This window comes from Hypanus sabinus, chromosome 2, assembly GCF_030144855.1.
Source record: "Hypanus sabinus isolate sHypSab1 chromosome 2, sHypSab1.hap1, whole genome shotgun sequence".
In the NCBI taxonomy this organism is placed as follows: Eukaryota; Metazoa; Chordata; class Chondrichthyes; order Myliobatiformes; family Dasyatidae; genus Hypanus; species Hypanus sabinus.
The window spans coordinates 8015141-8031644 of record NC_082707.1 but is presented as its reverse complement, the minus strand read 5'-3'; the positions used below and the strand labels follow the sequence as shown (position 1 = coordinate 8031644).

The 16504-nt window shown below is 44.6% G+C and overlaps 1 protein-coding gene across 1 annotated transcript in view; it reads left to right on the top strand.

Moving 5' to 3' along the window:
* Positions 1–8439, top strand: part of LOC132406278 (traf2 and NCK-interacting protein kinase-like) — a 268579-nt gene extending 260140 nt beyond the window's left edge. Inside the window, exon 32 of the transcript XR_009516121.1 lies at positions 8194–8439. The gene's annotated coding sequence lies outside the window, so the exon portion shown is untranslated. The remainder of the gene's footprint in view (positions 1–8193) is intronic.
* The last annotated feature ends 8065 nt before the right edge of the window (positions 8440–16504 follow it).

Genomic DNA, 16504 nt, shown 5'->3' with positions numbered 1-16504 from the left:
AAAGAAAAACACTGAACCAGAATAGTGACCATGGAAGGATACCACGGAGGAAACGGATGCTCTCCAAAAAAACATTGCTGCACGTCTCAAGTTTGCAAAAGACCACCTGGATGTTTTACAATGCTTCTGGGACAATATTCTGTGGACAGATAAGACAAAAGTTTAACTTTTTGGCAGAAATGCACACTGCTATGTTTGGAGGAAAAATGAGACTGCACACCAACACCAAAACCTCAGCCCAACTGTGAAGCCTGGTGGAAGGAGCTTCTTGGTTTCGGGCTGTTTTGCTGCCTCAGGGCCTGGACAGCTTGCAGTTGTTGAGGGAACAAGGAATTCAAAACAGGAGAATGTCAGGGTAGCAATCCATCACTTGAAGCTTAATAAAAGTCGGATATTGCAACAAGACAATGAACTGAAAGACAAAAATAAATCAGCAACAGAAAAGTTTAAAAAGAAAATTTGTGTTTTGGAATGGCTGAGTCAAAGTCCTAGCCTTAATCCTATATCAAACATGGGACTGAGTTCAAGAGAAGAGAGGTATTGATACAGCTGTATAAGACCCTAGTCAGACCCCACTTGGAGTACTGTGCTCAGTTCTGGTCGCCTCACTACAGGAAGGATGTGAACACTATAGAAAGGGTGCTGAGGAGATTTACAAGGATGTTGCCTGGATTGGGGAGCGTGCCTTATGAGAATAGGTTGAGTGAACTCGGCCTTTTCTCCTTGAAGTTATGGAGGATGAGAGGTGACCTGATAGAGGTGTATAAGACGCTGAGAGGCATTGATCGTGTGGATAGTCAGAGGCTTTTTCCCAAGGCTGAAATGGCTAGCATGAGAGGACATAGTTTTGAGGTGTTTGGAATCAGGTACAGAGGAGATGCCAGGGGTAAGTTTTATACACAGAGTGGTGAGTACGTGGAATGGGCTGCCGGTGACGGTGGTGGAGGCGGATACGATACGGTCTTTTAAGAGACTCCTGGATAGGTACATGGAACTCAGAAAAATAGAGGTCTATGGGTAACCCTGGGTAATGTCTAAAGTAAGTACATGTTCGGCACAGCATTGTGGGCCGAAGGGCCTGTATTGTGCTGTAGGTTTTTAAGTTTCTATGAAATGTTGTGGAATGACCTGAAGCAAGCAGTTCATGCGTGGAAGCAAGTTACATCCCAGAGCTGAATCATCTTTGTGAGGAAGAATGGCCCAAAATTCCTCCAAGCCGATGTGCAGGACAACAGTTACCGGAAACATTAGGTTGAAGTTATTGCTGTAGAAGAGTGGGGGTGCGGTGGGGGGGGGGGTCACACCAGTTACTGAAAGTAAAGGTCACAACTTTTTCCAACAAATACATGTGATATTGGACTATTTTTCTCAATAAATAAATGAGCAAGCATACTATTTTTGGTGTTTACAATTACTATTTACAGTAATTGGATTCTCTTTATCTAGATCTGATCACATTTTAGGTTATATTTATACAGAAATAGAGACAATTCTACAGGGTTCACTAACTTTCTAGTACCATTGTATGTATACATCCGGTCCCTTAGAATACCTTCCAATAACCCACCACAACTGTTGTCAGACTCACTGGCTGATAACTTCCTGGTCTCTGTTATTCAACAGTGAAACAACGCTGGCTACCCTCCAGTCATCTGGTACCCCTCCTGTCACTAAGGATGCTTTAAATATCTCTCTCTATACCCATGACTGTGTGGCTAGGCATAGCTCAAATACCATCTATAAATCTGCTGACGATACAACCATTGTTGGTAGAATCTCAGGTGATCATGAGAGGGCACACAGGAGTGAGATATGCCAACTAGTGGAGTGGTGTCGCAGCAACAACCTGGCACTCAATGTCAGTAAGACAAAAGAGCTGATTGTGGACTTCAGGAAGGGTAAGTTGAAGGAACACATACCAATCCTCACAGAGAAATCAGAAGTGAAGAGAGTGAGCAGTTTCAAGTTCCTGGGTGTCAAGATCTCTGAGAATTTAACCTGGTCCCAACATATCAATGTAGTTATAAAGAAGGCAATACAGCGGCTATACTTCATTAGGAGTTTGAAGAGATTTGGCATGTCAACAAGTACACTCAAAAACTTCTATAGATGTACCTTGAAGAGCATCCTGACAGGCTACATCCCTGTCTGGTATGGAGGGGCTGAAAGAAGCTGCAGAGGATTGTAAATCTAGTCATCTCCTTCTTGGGTACTAGATGGCCTACAAAGTATCCAGGTCATCTTCAGGGATGCAGTGACCATTATTAAGGACCTCCAGCACCCAGGGCATGTCCTTTACTCACTGTTACCATCAGGTAGGAGGTACAGAAGCCTGAAGGCACTCACTCAGCAATTCAGGAACAGCTTCTTCCCCTCTGCCATCTGATTCCTAAAAGGACATTGAATTCTTTGACACTACCTCACTTATTTTAATACAGTGGCATGCAGAAGTTTGGGCACCACTGGTCAAAATTTCTGTTACTGTGAATAGCTAAGTGAGTAGATGAACTGATCTCCAAAAGCCATAAAGTTAAGATGAAACATTTTTTACAACATTTTAAGCAAGGTTAGTGTATTATTTTTGTTTTGTATGATTTTAGAGTGGAAAAAAAGGAAAGGAGCACCATGTAGAAGATTTGGCATCGCAAGAGATTTGAGCTCTCAGATAACTTTTACCAAGGTCTTAGACTTTAATTAGTTTGTTAGGGCTATGGCTTGTTCATAGTCACCATTAGGAAAGGCCAGGTGATGACCTCTAAAGAGTAGTGCATGCAAGACGGCCCAAGAATCTCACAGAACTAGAAGCCTTTTGCCAGGAAGAATGGGCAAAAAATGCCCCAAACAAGAATTGAAAGACTCTTAGCTGGCTACAGAAGGTGTTTACAAGCTGTGATACTTGCCAAAGGGGGTGTTACTAAGTACTGACCATGCAGGGTGCCCAAACTTTTGCATGCCACTGTATACAGTATTTCTGGTTTTACATGTTTTTTAATCTATTCAAAATGTGTATACTGTAATTGATTGATTGATTGATTGATTGATTTATCTCTTCTATAGTACAGTCGCATGCAAAAGTTTGGGCACCCCTGGTCAAAATTTCTGTTACTGTGAATAGCTGAGTAAAAGATGACCTGATTTCCAAAAGGCATAAAGTTAAAAATGACACAGTTCTTTAATATTTTGAGCAAGATTACTTTTCTACTTCCATTTTTTACAGTTTCAAATTGACAAAAAAGGAAAAGGGCCCAAAGCAAAAGTTAGGGCATCCTGCATGGTCAGTACTTAATAACACCCCCTTTGGCAAGTATCACAGCTCATAAACACTTTCTGTAGCCAGCTTGGAGTCTTTCAATTCTTGTTTGCGGGATTTTCACCCATTCTTTCTTGCAAGAGGCTTCAAGTTCTGTGAGATTCTTCGGCCATCTTGCGTGCACTGCTCTTTTGAGGTCTATCCACAGATTTTCAATGATGTTCAGGTCAGTGGACTATGGGGGCCATGACAAAACCTCCAGCTTGCGCCTCTTAAGGTAGTCCATTATGGATTTTGAGGTGTGTTTAGGATCATAATCCTGTTGTAGAAGCCATCCTCTTTTCATCTTCAGCTTTTTTACAGACTGCGTTATGTTTGATTCCAGATTTTGCTGCTATTTAATTGAATTCATTCTTCCCTCTACCAGTGAAATGTTCCCTGTGCCACTGGCTGCAACACAAGGCCAAAGCATGATCGATCCACCCCCGTGCTTAACGGTTGGAGAGGTGTTCTTTTCATGAAATTCTGCACCCTTTTTTCTCCAAACATACCTTTGCTCATTGTGGCCAAAAAGTTCTATTTTAACTTCACCAGTCCACAGGACTTATTTCCAAAATGCATCAGGCTTGCTTAGATGTTCCTTTGCAAACTTCTGACGCTGAATTTTGTGGTGAGGATGCAGGAAAGGTTTTCTTCTGATGACTCTTCCATGAAGGTCATACTTGTACAGGTGTCGCTGCACAGTAGAACAGTGCACCACCACTCCAGAGTCTGCTAAATCTTCCTGAAGGTCCTTTGCAGTCAAACGGGGGTTTTGATTTGCCTTTCTAGCAAACCTACGAGCAGTTCTCTTGGAAAGTTTTCTTGGTCTTCCAAACCTCAACTTGACCTCCACCTTTCCTGTTAACTGACATTTCTTAATTACATTACGAACTGAGGAAATGGCTACCTGAAAACACGTTGCTATCTTCTTATAGCCTTCTCCTGCTTTGTGGGCATCATTTATTTTAATTTTCAGAGTACTAGACAGCTGCTTAAAGGAGTCCGTGGCTGCTGATTGTTGGGACAAGGTTTGAGGAGTCAGGGTATTTATAAAGCTTTGAAATTTGCATCACCTGTTCTTTCCTAACGATGACTGTGAACAAGTCATAGCCCTAACAAGCTAATTAAGGTCTGAGACCTTGGTAAAAGTTATCTGAGAGCTCAAATCTCTTGGGGTGCCCTAACTTTTGCATGGTGCTCCTTTCCTTTTTTTCACTCTAAAATTTTACAAAACAAAAATAATACACCAATCTTGCTTAAAATGTAGAAAAGAATGTTTCACCTTTAACTTTATGACTTTTGGAGATCAGTTCATCTTCTACTCACTTAACTATTCACAGTAACAGAAATTTTGACCGGGGTGCCCGAACCTTTGCATGCCACTGTATGAATTGCATTGAACTGCTACTGCTACATTTACAAATTTCATGTCACACGGGCGGTGAGTTTGATTCTGACGTGGGGAGGCAGCCACCACATGGTTTTTGACAGTTTGGGGTCAGGCTTCAATGGCATGGAATGCAAAATGACTGGGGATGCTTCACTGTCGCAGCCGTCCTCTGCCTCATCGTTGTGATGTGTCATCATCTTCTAGCAGCACCCTGGAGATCTTGGATAAATCGCTGTTTGTCTGGAACCTTGACCTACTGCCATCAGGGATCAGATCAGATGGCATCATTCTTCAGATCTCAGGAACCCACAAGCCTCTCTGCCACAACAAACCTGAATTAAGGAGCACAGGAGGTGTATCCGTTTGGGTTATCCAGAGAAATCGGCAGTAGCAGAACACAGCATTCGCAGTGGGCACAGGATTAACTTTGACAACACAAAACCACTGTGTCACACCAATGGCTTTTGGGTCCACCTAGTGAAGGAAGCCTTTGAAATAAAACTAGAGGAAATGAATTTTAACAAAGATGAAGGTGTCGCTCTAAGTAAGAACTGGAATTGGATTGTAAATAAAGTGGGACAGCGGAAACCTGATTGGATAAAAACTGGCCATTCAGGAGGGATGGACAACATGGTTATAATGGCACTGGACTGGACATGCCCTGGCATCATCACTGATGAAGATGGCAAAGTTTGTCATCGATGCCTGTAACCAGCTGGAAGCCCAAGAAGAGTTTATTGGACAATAGTAATTGTTGTCCTAAGATCCCTTTTGCTTCCTTATTTTATAATATATTCACCATGTCTTTTGCCTCCAGATGAACGAATTTCTTTAGATAGAGGGTAGGGAATCTGTGGAATTCATCGCCACAGGTGGCTGTGGATGCCAAGTCATTGGGTATATTGAAAGCAGAGGCTGATTGGATTTTGATTTATCGGGGCATCAAAGGTTACAGGGAGAGAAGGCAGGAGAATGAGATTGAGAGGGATAATAAATCAACCATCATGGAATGGAGGATCAGACTTGATGGACCAAATGGCCCACTTCTGCTCCAATGTCTTATGGTCTTCTTATAAGATAGCAGTGCTCTCAGACACAGCAGCTTCTGCAGGGTCAACTAAAGTTGTAGTGCCTTTTTTAAACATTTTTTTATGATCGCAAGACCCTGCTGGACAGTAGAACTCAAAACACTGCAGGTCTACCCTTTCAGTGAGTTTCTGGTTGGCAGAGAAACTGAAGGAACGAGACTTAATGCTGCGTGCAACAGAGAGGCGTTGGTATGCAGTCTATCTGCAGGTGATCAGCTTATTTGCTTTTCTTGTGATTGCAAGACCCTGTTGGACATTGTTAATGTAGAATGCTGCAAAGCCACTTCGTTGGTTTATTGCTGAACGGCGGGGGGGGGGGGGGGGGGGCGTGCGAGCTGTGTGGCCTCGGTCATAGCAAGAACCGTGCCTCGAGCTGCGATTTCACCTGTTTGCAGCCGCTCGGCAGGAGGAGTTGAAGTTGGGCACTCCACCAGAGTGCCAGAGGTGGTGTGGCCTGGCGTACATGTTGGAGTCAGTGCTGCCCCCAGTGTCGGCTCAGCAGAAGACAAGCCGTATTGTGTTTGACCACGGGCTGCTGCAATATTCACGGACTCGGGGACTTGGTATATTTTTCTCTCTATGACTGTATTTTACTGCTTTCTCATATGTTTGCGGCTATTATATATGTGCTATAAGTGCCTTGCGCTGTGTATGAATGTTGATACTGTGTTCTGTACCTTGGTCCTGGTGTAACGCTGTTCGTTTGGCTGTCTGACAACTAAACTTGAACTTGAACCTTAACTCGTGTTCTTGTGCTCTGATGTTCAAATGGGCTTATGGTCTTAAGATCTAATGATATTATGATCTAATAGTCTTATGGTCTACTGGTCTTGTGATCTAATGGTCTAACGCTCTAAAGCTCTAACGGTCTTATGATCTTATAGCCTTATGGTCTACTGGTCGAATGCTCTAATGGTCTTATGAACCAATGGTCTTGGGGTCTAATATTCTAATGGTCTTGTGATCCTATGATCTAATGGTTTTATGATCTAATGTTTTTATGGTCTAATGGTTTTATGGTTATGGTCTTGTGGTCTATTGGTCTGATGGTAAGTTAGAACCTGTTCCAACATTCAGTAATTCAGGCTGATCTCTGATCTGACCCCCTATCTTCAATTTGATACACACAAATGGTTTATTAATCATTAGGTAACAAGTGCTAATAAATGCCAGATTAAATACTCACCGTGAATCAACGAGGATCAAGGGTCATCAAAGACCAGCTATATTTGACATTCACATTTATACGCATTAGGAATCTGGTTCATTAAGGGTGTCATAGCTGGGGTGGTGGGGGGAGGGGGCTGGCAATGGGGATAAGCTCCCACTACCTATTAAATGCTCAAGTAGCCTCTGACACCCAAGTCCAGCTCCTGGTCTTCACGTGTGGCTACTAAGCCTGCCGGAACTGTTTCTACTGACAGGAGAAGGGGCAAAGGTGGGTTACTAGTGCCTTAAAACCAGTCATTCTGGGCATATAGGGTTCGTCAGCCATGGTTAACAGCTCAACTAGGAGAAAGAAAACTGATCTCAATCCTCCGCTGCCTTGCGGCTGCCCTGCTCATGGACAAGACTTTGGGAGTAAACCGTACGGAAAGGGGTCATGAATGCACTCCTACATTGAGTTCAATGCAGATTGACAACAAAAAAAAACAACATTTAACAGTTACAGAGGATAAATACAGTACTGTAGAAAAATAAAGAATAATATATAAAAAGAAACTCATAAAGTTAGAGGATATGGGATGAAAATTGAATAGATTAGCTGATACAAGGGGGTACAATTTTGAGCTGATTAGAGGAAAGTATAAGTGGATGTCAGAGGTAAGTGTTTACACAGGGAGTAAACACGGAACCCACTGCCAGAGCAACAGATACATTAGAGACACCTAAGGGACTCTTAGGTAGGCACATGGATGACAGACAAATGGAGGGTTATGTGGGAGGGAAGGGTTAGATTGATCTTAGAGTAGGTTAATCCATGTTGGACGATCCACGTCAGGGCTCCATAAAAAGAGTTACTTTTTAATCAGGAGGGTGATCGAGATTTCAAAGGCAGACTTTTACTGCAGTTTCTCTGAGCTGGGGAGTGATCAATCAGCAAGAGGGACACATTAGAAAAGGCCAATAAATATAATTCAGTTGCAAGCAGAGTGGCCATTCTTTCAAATATGCCAGTGTTTAGACTGGCTTTGGCTCATTTGGCTTGAGATCAGGTTTGGGAAAGTTAAATTGTCTTACAAGTGAACACACTGTGAGGTTTCGCTGCTAATGTCATGGCCTCTCTGTAATGTTCCACTGCTGAGAGAATGGTTTCTCTGTAGCAGCAATGTTTGGGTCATGACTAGAGATAACGGAGCATGCCAGCCAATGAGCGGAATGTTGTTCTTTCCTGTGTGTCTGAATTTGCGGTCTTTTGCCAGGAGAGAAGATGCAAATGGAGAGAGTTGGTAGACCACCAGGCAGACTGGTCTTGGAGCGAGGGTTCAAAGGTCAGCGATGATCGATGGAGGTCGATGGTGGACGAATGGCCTTAACAGCAAGCTCCAACGTTCGCACATTCTCACTGTTTCATGAGAATGGGCCCTTTTAACATAAGAACATTTCTCTTTTTTTGATTCTTTACTAACCATATAGTCCAATTAAGAATTACAAAGATCAATCATTTAATTGCATACTGCGTACTGTTTGTTATTTCAGTGTACTGATTTGTAACAGGGGGCACATCGCACAGCATCCACCCAAACGAGATTTCTTAAGTCTGGCCAGCCGGGGGTGACCCCCCCTATATTAAGCCGCTAGCCAGACCAGAGTTACAATTGTGGGGGCTATGGATGGGGTTGATTCCACTGGATGTTGCGTGATTACGCTGAGCATTGAACCAGGTGTTTCAAGCTGCTATTGAAGAAGTGCGTGGCTGCACTGGGCCGGATACCGAATTTAAATGAGGGTCTGTGCGGTTCGTCCAGTCAAAGTCAATGGTGGTACGGCCTGGGGAAGCAGCAAGAGTGATGGGGACACCCAAATTTCCCGGAGTGCCTGATGGTAAGGCCCTCTCAGTGGAAGACCACGATGGGGAGTTTGGATTTTCTGCAGAAGCCCTCGGTCGTACAGGCAAGCAGGGTGGCAGTGATAGTCAGGAACACTACACAGAAGGAGGTCGCCTTCAGGTGGGGGATGCCCCTTGCTCATCTGTCCCGGTGAAGATAATGTCTAGTGTCCCTGTGAGACAAGCCAGGGAAAAACTACTGGAAAAAGGAGAAAGTGACTGCGGATTCATTCAACTTTGGGGCTCCCCAGTTCCTGCAGGTTGGAAGAGGAGGTTTGCAGAAAAAATGCTGAAGCTGGAAGGTGTCTTTTCCACCGAGGAGTTTGATGTGGGTTGTTCCAAGAGCACGCGTCACACTATCCGGGTGACTGAGGACACCTCGTTCAAAGAAAGGTCATGGCGATTGGCCCCTGCAGAGGTGGAGGATGTTCCGCAGCATCTGTGGGCAGCCTGGGTTGCAGAGGGACTCTGCAGGGGAGGAAGCGGGGCTTGGCCACGGGACAGAGGGCCCCGAGTTGCAAGTGGGCATGAGTGATAGATCGGGGGAGGTCTGGCTAGGTAAACTGGAACTAACGCCAGTAGTGTCTGAACCTGAAGTGTTAGATGATAGGGTGCAGAAGTCTCAGAGAATTAGAAGACCACCGGATAGGCTGGCCTATGCAGCACCACGGGAACAAGTGAGACCCCTACCGTTTTGGGGAGCTACATATGTCACTGCCTTCTGCACCTGGGTTGGGCTTTGTGTTTTGCAGGAAGAGTTGGCGCATTATCTCAACGTCATGAGGACATGACTAAATTTGGTGGCGAGAGTGTAACACACTGTAAGGTTTCACTGTTAATGTAATGGCTTCTCTGTAATGTTCCACTGCTGAGGGAGTGGTTTCTCTGTAGCAGCAATGTTTGGGTCATGACTAGAGATACCGGGGCATGCTAGCCAATGAGTGGGATGTTGTTCTTTCCTATGTAGTCTGGGAGCCAGGAATTCGCCGTCTTTTGCCAGGGAGAGATGAGGAGAGAAGACACGAATGGAGAGAGTTGGTAGACCGCCGGACGGAGTGGACTTGGAGTGAGGGTCCGAAGGTCAGTGACGATTGGAGGAGGTCGATGGTGGACGAACGGCCTTATCAGTGAGCTCCAACATTGCACATTACACTGTTCCATGAGAATGGGCAAAGAAATGACAAATGTCGGGAAGAGTTTGCCCATGCACTTTGGAGAAGAAATTAGAGGTTTGTCTATTTCCTTACTGGAAGCGAAAAGGGACTTGGGAGCCCTTGCACAGGATTTCCTAAAGATTAATTTGCAGGTTGAGTCTGTGGTGAGGAAGGCAAATGCAATGTTGCGGTGTTAGCATTTATTTCAAGAGGACTAGAATATAAAAGCAAGGATGTAATGTTGAGACATCATGAGGTCTTACTTGGAATATTGTGAGCAGATTTGAGCCCCTTATCTTAATAAGAATGTGCTGAAACCAGAGAGGATCCAGAGGAGATTCACAAAAATGATTCCAGGTTCAAATAGCTTGTCATATAAAGAGCTTTGGATGGCTCTGGGCCTGTATTCCCTGGAATTCAGAAGAATGAGTGATGACCTCATTGAAACCTATTGAATGGTGAAGGCCTTGGTAGAGCAGATGTGGAGAGGTTGTTTCCTATGATCAGACGGTCTAAGATCAGAGGATGCAGCTTCAGGACGGAGGTGAGGAGGAATTTCTTTGGCCGGAAAGTGGTGAATCAGTGGAATTCTTTGCCACAGGCAGTTGTGAAGGCCCAATATTTCTGTAGGTTTAAAGTAGAGGTTGATAGATTGTTGATTGGTCAGGTCATGAGGGGATACGGGAAGAAGGCAGAAGATTCGGGCAGAGGGGGAAAATGGATCAGCCATGATGAAATGGCAGAGCAGACTCGATGGGCCGAATGGCCTGATTCTTTGCCTATATCTTGTGGTCTAATAGGATCAAGGATCAACTTTATTCATCATGAGAGGCATTGAAAGATGTATAAGATGATGAGAGGCATTGATCGTGTGTATAGTCAGGGGCTTTTTCCCAGGGCTGGAATGACTAGCACGAGAGGACACAGTTTTAAGGTGCTGGGGAGTAGGTATGGAGGAGCTGTCAGGGGTAAGTTTTTTACACAGAGAGTGGTGAGTGCGTGGAATGGGCTGCTGACGACGGTGACGGAGGCGGATACGATAGGGTCTTTTAAGAGACAGGTATATGGAGCTCTGAAAAATAGAGGGCTATGGGTAACCCGAGGTAATTTCTAAGGTAAGTACATGTTCAGCACAACTCTGTGGGCTGAAGGGCCTGCATTGTGCTGTAGGTTTTCTATGTTTCTATGTACACGTGGATGCGTTGAGAATGTGCCGAGGCGAGTTGGTCAGGATGTGACCTGCAACAAAACACAACATTCAACAATTATGAAGAAAAATTAATTATGTAAAATTAAAGTTAGAGTTAAAATAAAGATATGAATTAAAATATGCATAACTATATCCTTGTGTGTATTTACAACGTAAACAGTATTATAAGGAGTGGTTTAAATTGCTTACAGTGCCGTGACGGGGGTAATAGATAGAAGGGGATAGGGTAACTGGAAAGGTTGATCAGAGTAGCTGTCCAGAAAAGAAATTTTTAAGATGGTGTGAAGTTTTTGTTTTAATAGCCCTGTAGCGCATTCCCGAAGGCAGTTTTTGGAAAAGGCGGTTTGCTCGGTGGCTGGTGTCTGCAGTGACTTTTTCCTGCCCGTTTCTTTGCCCTGGACATATCCAAGTCCTGCAGAGATTATAGCCTGCAGAAGCCAGACACCTTTTCTGCTAACCTGAGAGTTTGCTGTAGGTTTTATACATTGTGAGAGGATGCTGCACCAAACCAGACAGTCATGGCTGCTGTGAGGATGCCCTCTGTGATGGCCGTGTAGAATCGCACCAGTATGTTCTGCGGAATTTTACCAGCTCCCTCTGCTGAGCCTTTTTGATATTGAAGGAGATATGCTCTCAGTGGCTTCTTCATTCAGTACCTCCTGTACTTAAAAAAGTGCCCATTAGGTGTACGTTTGTGGTCTTCTGCTGCCATAGACCATCCACTATAAGCTTTGAAGTGTGCATTCAGAGGTGAACCTCTACACACCAATGTGGTAACACATGGTTATTGTTGCCTTCCTGTCAGCTCGAACCAGATGGTCCATTCTCCTCGGCCTCTCTCATTAACAGGAGCTCACTGGATGGGTTTGTTTTGCACTGTTCTCTGTAAACTCTGGAGACCGTTGTGCGTGAAAATCCCAGATCAGCTGTTTCTGAGATACTCAAACCACCCCATTTGGCACCAACAATCATTCCCTGGTCAAAGTCACTCAGATCACATTTCTTCCCCGTTCTGATGTTTAGTCTGAAGAACAACTGAACCTCTACACCATGTCTGCATGCTGTTATGCATCGAGTTGCTGCCACGTGTTTGGCTGATTGGATATTTGCATTAGCAAGCAGGTGTAGGGGTGTACCTAGTGAAGTGGCCCATGAGTGCCGTTCTCTCATTCTGAATCCACTGATATTCATAAAGGAAAGTTCCAAGCTTGCACCACTCAGTGTGTGAAATTGTCTGCAAAGTTCAAGATGGTGCTGGCAATGTACAGTGACGTTTTGCAGACAGCTGGCAACACAAACAAAATGCTGGAGGAACTCAGCAGATCAGGCAGCATCAATGGAAGTTAATAAACAGTCAATGTTCTGGGACTGAGTGTATATTCTATGTAAGTTGTGTGTAATTTATGTTAATTCAGGCTGAGAACCTTTATCAGGACTAGAAAGGAGGGGGGAAGCAGCCGGAACAAGAAGGTGGGGAGGGAAAGGAGGACAGGCTGGGAGGTGAAGCCAGGACAGTGGGAGAGGGGTGATGAAGAAGCTGGGAATTGATTGTTGGAAAGGGCAAAGGGCTGAAGAAGCAGGAATCTGATAGGTGAGGAGAGTGAACCATGGGAGAAAGGAAAGGAGGAGTGGTGATCGGCAGAAAAGATGAAAGGACAGAGTGGAGAATTGAAGAAGAGGGAAGGGGAAGGGGAAAAAAATTAAAGAAAATTGGAGAGATCAATGTTCATGCCATCATGTTGGAAGAGTAACAACTCATGTTCTGTCTAAGTAGCCTCCAAACTGATAGCATGAACATTGACTTCTCCATTTTTCGGTAACTTTTTCCCCTTCCCCTTCCCTCTTATTCAATTCTCCATTCTGTCCTCTCACTTTTTCTGCCTCCTCCTCCTCCCCTTTCTCCTCCTCCTCCTCCCCTTTCTCCTCCTCCTCCTCCCCTTTCTCCCAAAGCTCTTAAAAGCTTTTCTAAGTATATAAGGGGAAAAGAGAGTTGAGGACCAATAGAAAATGATGCTGGAGATATTGTAATGAGAGACGCAGAGATGGTAGAGGAACTGAATGTGTATTTTGCATCAGTCTTTACAGTGGAAGACATCTGCAGTATACCGGACATTCAAGAGTGTCAGAGAAGTGAAGTTTGTTGAGTGATAATTATGACTGAGAAAGTGCTCAGGAAGCGTAATGGTCTGAGGATGGATAAATCTCCTGGGCCTGATGGAATGCACCCTCGGGTTCTGAAGGAAGTAGCTGGAGAGATTGTGGAGGCATTAATGATTACCTTTCAAAAATCAATAGGTTCTGGGATTGCACCAGATGACTGGAGAACTGCAAATGTTGCTCCGCTATTTAAGGGTGGGAGGCAGCAGAAAGCAAACTATAGACCTGTTAGCCTGACATCAGCGGTTGGGAAGATGTTGGAATCAATTTTTAGGGATGAGGTTACGGAGTACTTGGAGGCACATGACAAGATGGACCAAAGCCAGCATGATTTCCTGAAAGGAAAATCCTGCCTGACAAACCTACTGTAATTCTTTGAAGGAATTACAACAGGGTAGACAAAGGAGATGCAGTAGATGTGATGCACTTGGATTTTCAGAAGGCCTTTGACGAGGTGTCGCACATGAGGCTGCTAAGCAAGGTAAGAGCCTGTGAAATTACAGGGGAATTACTCACATGGGTGGAGCATTGGCTGGTCGGCAGAAAACAGAGAGTGGGAATAAAGGGATCCTATTCTGGCTGGCTACTGGTTACCAGTGGAGTTCCACAGGGTTGGTGTTAGGACCGCTGCTTTTTATGATGTATGCCAATGATTTGGATTATGGGATTAATGGATTTGTGGCTAAATTTGCCGATGATACAATGATAGGTGGAGGAGGTGGTAGTGTTGAGGAAACAGAGAGCCTGCAAGGAGACTTAGATAGTTTAGGGGAATGGGCAAAGAAGTGGCAAATGAAATACAATGTTGGAAAGTGTATGGTCATGCACTTTGGTGGAAGAAATAAACGGGCAGACTATTATTTAGATGGGGAGAGAATTCAAAATGCAGAGAGGCAAAGGGACTTGGGAGTCCTTGAGCAAGATACCCTAAAGGTTAACCTCCAAGTTGAGTCGGTTGTGAAGAAGGAGAATATAATGTTGGCATTCATTTCTAGAGGTATAGAATATAAGAGCAGGGATGTGATGTTGAGGCTCTATAAGGCACTTGTGAGACCACACAGAGTATTGTGTGCAGTTTTGGGCTCCTTATTTTAGAAAGGATTTACTGACATTGGAGAGGATTCAGAGAAGATTCACAAGAATGATTCCAGGAATGAAAGGGTTACCATATGAGGAACGTCTGGCAGCTCTTGGGCTGTATTCCCTGGAGTTGAGGGGGATCTCATAGAAACATTTCTAATGTTAAAAAGCCTGAACAGATTAGATATGGCAAAGTTACTTCCCATGGTAGGGAATTCTAGGACAAGAGCTCAGGATTGAATGACGTCCATTTAGAACTGAGATGTGGAGAAATTACTTTAGTCAGAGAGTGATAAATCTGTGGAACTTGATTGCCTCAAGCGGCTATGGATGCCAAGTCATTGGATTTATTTAAGACAGAGATACATAGGTTCTTGATTAGTCAGGGTATCAGAGGGTATGGGGTAAAGGCAGGGGAGTGGGGAATGACTGGAAGAATTGGATCAGCCCATGATTGATTGGTGGAGCAGACTTGATGGGTCGAATGGCCTACTTCTGCTCCTATATCTTATGATCTTATGGTCTGACAGTGACTCATTGTGGCAGAAGAGGAGGCCATGAACTGACTTGTGGGAATGGGAATGGGGTAGGAATTGAAATGGTTGGCCGTCAGGAAATTTAACTTTTTGGAAGAACCTGAAGTTCACTGTACTCGATATATTTCTCCAGAGCTGCTCTCGCTGCAACCTTTGAACTGCAGACCCGAAACTCCTGGCTGAAATTTTGACACTGTTCCAGGCTGCACAGGTTTTGAAGCTTTCTCTTGTGCTTCACAGTGACGGTGACGGGGCAAGGATTTTAATGGGGTCAAAAGGTTACTGCTTTTTTCCAAACCATGCCCCTTGTACATACCTTAAAGTTAATGATACACCAGACCTGACATCCAGCTGCAAGTGGCAAGTAAAGGCCTGAGTCAGAGATGCATTTTATTTGTTTGGTTTGCCAATCATTACTTGTCATGAGATTTTAAAAAACATTAGGTTTCTGCCTCTTTCAGCATAAAATTGGGAGTCAGTAAAGAGGCAAGAATGACATAAACAACAGGCTCTAACCTAGCAGCTTTAACGTAGCCTGTTTCAGTGGTCTCTGATTCCTGAGGGCAGAGGATCTGCTCCACTCTGGTGATGAAAGGAAATCATTGGATTTTCCTTCCTTCAGATCACCTCTTGTTCCTCGAGGCCCTCTGTTGCTCGGAGTTGACTATGGATGTCGGCCTGGCCATGTCTAATATGCAAGCCAGGCCGATACGAAACGGAGAGCAGGCAGCAGTCTCCCTTTCTCGTGGTTTAACAAGACCAGCACCCTAATTCTTGAGCCAGCGGGCCTGACCCACAGGCTCCCCTCCTCCACGCAGCCGATGAACCCAAAGGAACCACAGAGGCTGAAGCCGATTGGCACCAGCAGCGTCACAGGGGTTGCCAGTCAGCATTGAACTCACTGCCTTACGGACTCCAGCTCTGGATTTTTCCCCTGGGTATATTCTGCCCATGAGTGGGTAGCAGAGGTTTGAGATTAGAGTTTTACTTCTCCTAGATAAGTTGCCAACCATGGCAGACAAGCCCCATCTGCCCAAGGCAACTGGTTTTAAGGTGCCAGTAATCTGCCTCTGCCCCCGTCTCCCGTCAGTAGAAACGGTTCCACTGGGCTTAGTAGCTAAGCAACACGTGAAGGCCGGGAGCTGGGCTTGGTTGTCAGAAGCTATTTGAGACCAATGTTATTGACAAGTAAAGTTAAAAGTAGATTTATTATCAAAGTACATCTACATCACCATATACAACCCTGAGATTCATCTTCCTGTGGGTAATCACAGTAAATCCATGGAATAATAACCATAATAGATTCAGTGAATGACCGCACCAACTTGTGCATTCAACCAATGTGCAGAAGACAACAAACTGTGCAACTACAAAATAAGCAATGATTATCAACAACATGAGGTGAAGAGTCCTTGTAGTTAATATGTAGTAGGAGCTTATCCCCACTAACACACTCTCGCACCCCCCCCCCCCCCGTAGCGGCTGTGACAACCTGAATGATCCAGTTCCTCCATGCAGACAGCCCACAGAGATGTCCCACAGCGTCAC